A 3,955-nucleotide genomic window follows, 5' to 3' on the forward strand; every position below is an offset into this window, starting at 1 on the left:
TACATAGTCCCAAAACCCTTACAGTCACACTCTTTCTCTTTCCTCTACTATTTCTCACACTCTCTCTCATCTCTCCTCTTTAGCCGCCGACAACATCATTTTTGTCACCTCCAATACCTCATCTACCTCTGCCAATCTCCTCGCCAAAACTTGCTCTATCGCCTTATCCCCTCATCGCTGTTACCATCGTCCTCATCGACTCATCCCTTTTTCGTCATCCTATACTCTATCCATCATTTCCCATGATCTATTGAGTTCAGATCTAAGCCGAAAACCTCTTCTCTTCTCTCTCTCTCTTCTCTCTTCTCATGACTGACTATCGCTTATCTCTTCTCTCGTTCTTCGTGATTGTTGCGGCCACCGTGATGACACAAAGGCAACAGGTCTAAGATCACAGGTCTTTCCTAGGGTTTTGGTTTGATCATGGCCATTGATATTGTCGTTGTTGATGTGGTCTTCGTCGAAGGATCTGAAGATGACATCGACGAAGCTAAGTCTTTGAGATTGAAAAAGCAATGATGGAGAAAAGTTTTTCTCATATTACCGACCGCAATGCAAGATCCTTTCGAACGTGACATAGAAACCGAAGCCCAAGCGACTCCGACGACGACCACCACTCAACAACCACCGTCGATTGAATCAACATGTCGTTGGAGGAGGTGCACTCGATTATGGATCTAATCTATTGAATATATATTGTTAGTGGTATATTAGATATGTATATCTTCTATACTTATATATTCTTATACTTATCTATTCATATACTATTTAGGTTTCTTGGCTTATGTATACAGGTTTCTCCTATTGTATTGTATGCATTTATTAATATAATAGATATACTTTTCTCTCTCTTTTACTTTATCATGGTATCAGAGTTAGGTTAACTACCTAGTAATTATGCTTCACCGACGGATGACAGCCTTGCCTCGATTGCCCGCTGAGCCTCAAACTATTCCATTGTCATATTTTTCTGTGAGTATTGCTTCGTGGTGATCTCATCGCTTCGTGGTTCTCGTTATGTTGTTGTTGCCTCTGAGGGTTCTTCTACTCACCACTCCATTGATTCCACTGCTCCTTCATTCTCTATGAATGATATTGAGTCCATCACCTAACAAGTGTTTGCCAAATCTGGTACTCCTTCCTCTACTGCTCTTTCAGTGACCTCAAGTAACTCTTCATGGTATTTTGATTCTACATGCTGTAATCATATGACTTTTGACTCCACTATGTTTTTTTGTATATCGTCATCATCTTCTGTCCCCACCATACACACTGCTGATGGTTCTCATATGACTGTTAGTGACATTGATCAAATTTCTACTTCCACTGTGGCTTTTCTAATGCTTATCACATTCATGTTCTTCAATTGAACCTTATCTCTATTAGTCAATTATGTGAACTTGGTCTAACCGTTACTTTTTCTTCTAATGGTTGTTTGGTGTAGGACCCTCAGACGAGACAGATCCTTGGAATAGGTCGTAAGCATAGACGTCTGTTCGAGCTTATCCATCTTTGCATTCCACACAAATAATCTACTACTGTTTCCATTGCTTCCTCTACTGCATCTACTTTTTCCATGTCTTCATTTTACCTTTGGCATTGTCGCTTAGGACATGTCTCTTTTAGTTGTTTGAAAACTTTGGTTTCTAGTGGTTAGTTAGGTCGTGTCCGTCTTGAAAATGTCAATTGTTTATTTTGTCAAATTGCTAAACAAGTTGCCTTATCTTTTAATAAAAGTAATTTCATTTCTACAGCTCTTTTTGATCTTGTGCATTCAGATATTTGGGGACCTTTCCCCACACTGACCACAGGAAGGTCAAGAAAATTTGTGATTTTTGTTGATGATTTTTCTCGTTATACTTGGCTTTTTCTTTTCAAAAATCAATATGAACTTAAACAGATTTATTATGATTTCTCTACCCTGTTCCTCACTCAGTTTTCTCGTACTATTAAAATATTTCGTTCTGATAATGCTAAGGAGTACTTGGATTTTGAATTATTTCTTTTCTTCAGGCTAATGGTACACTATCTCATCGATCTTATGCAGGCACATCCCAACAAAATGAACGAGCCGAAAAGAAGCACCGTCATATTCTAGACACTACCTGGGCCCTTCTCATCTTCTTGTCCTAAACAGTTTTGGGGTGAAGTTGCCCTCACTACCATCCACACCATAAATCGTGTACCTATACCTGTCATAGTTAATACTTCTCCTTACAAGCGCTTGTATGGTTCTCCTCCTAACTATACCACTCTTAAAGTTTTTGGTTATGCTTGTTTTGTTCTACTTCAACCTCATGAGGCTAAGTATCGTGCTCTTATTGACATTATTTAGGAGCTTGTGTGGCTTCGTTGGCTTCTTTCTGATATGAGAGTTTCTCACTCTGCTGTCACCAATCTTTATTGTAATAACCAGAGTGCTATTCAGATTGCACATAATGATGTCTTCTATAATCTCACCAAGCATATTGAGATAGATTGCCACTTCATATGACGACATGTTACTAGTGGCAATGTTCGTCTTCTCTTTATTACTTCTGCTGATCAGACGGTCGACCTCTTCACCAAAGCTCATCCTCCAAGACGCTTATCTGATCTTCTCTCCAAACTCAAGTTGATATCTGCCTTATCACCTTGAGCTTTAGGGAAGGATTTAGGAGTTGTTTGGGCTGTCCTAAATAAGTGCATTTTTTGTCTTTTTAGACTAAAAAGTTGAGGAAAAAATGTGGATGTTTGGGTTAACTTTTTAACTTTTTATGAAAAGATGTGTATTAAAAAATTGTATAAATAAGTGTGTAGGAGAAGATAGTGAAATAGGCCGTACGGGTTGGCAGTGCAATCGGCTGGGTAAGAGATGAGAAAAGATTGCCTCCTTTTCGAGCTTTAATTGGACAGTGTTGTTCAGCCCGTGTGGGCCCACCATGGGTCCCGTTTTTCTAATTGAAACCGCTCAATATATAGAACTCGTCGAGTACTATATGCTTGTAAAAAATCACCTTGATTGGATATCGATAGTTATCTGATCGTATTAATTTTTTTTGTCAACTGTTAACTATAACACCATCCATTTTTTATACAAAACTGATTTAATCATGTAGTTAGCGCTATCCAATAGACGTGATTTTTATAGGCATATAGTACTAGACGAGTTCTACATATTGAACGGTTCGAATTATCAAAACGGGACCCATGGTGGAGCCCTACGGGACAAACTTTACCATGCAACTTAGTGAATATACACATGTAATTTTTTTTTCTTTCACTATCTTTGCTTTGACGTCAGTACCTACAGTGGCGTGAAATTGAATTGTATTTTAATATTATGTATATTAATTTTTTTATATTTTTTTTGGTGAATAGTGATAACTTTTTAACTTTTTTGGTAATTTTTTGACTTTTTTTAAAGTTCCCAAACTAGGCCTTAATTGTATATTAGATGTGTATATCTATACTTATCTATTCCTATACTACTTAGGTTTCTTGTATACTTAGTTTTCTTGGCCTATATATACTGGTTTCTCCTATTGTATTGTATACATTCATTAATATAATTCATATACTTCTCTCTCTCTCTCTCTCTCTCTCTCTCTCTCTCTCTCTCTCTCTTTCTTACTTTATCTCATATATTATCTATATATATATATATATATATAAACATACATCCATGTATATAAGTTCAAATTTGGAGCTTCTCTCTCTCTCTCTCTCTCTCTCTCTCTCTCTCTATGTGTTAAGTTTTTTTTTTTTTTTTTTTTTTTTTAAGATTTAAGCTCAGATCTGTGTTAGATCTATTATTGATGAAAATGATGATGATCTTCTCTCTCTCTCTCTCTTTCTCTCTTTATTATTTGTTGTTGATGGTTGGTTGTTGTTGTTGATGTTGATAATGATGACGAAACATATTGAAACAGATAGGGGGAGAGAGAGAAGGATTCCAACAGTGGATTCATGAACA

Source organism: Camellia sinensis, chromosome 15, assembly GCF_055761805.1.
Source record: "Camellia sinensis isolate YWXY chromosome 15, ASM5576180v1, whole genome shotgun sequence".
Taxonomy (NCBI): Eukaryota; Viridiplantae; Streptophyta; class Magnoliopsida; order Ericales; family Theaceae; genus Camellia; species Camellia sinensis.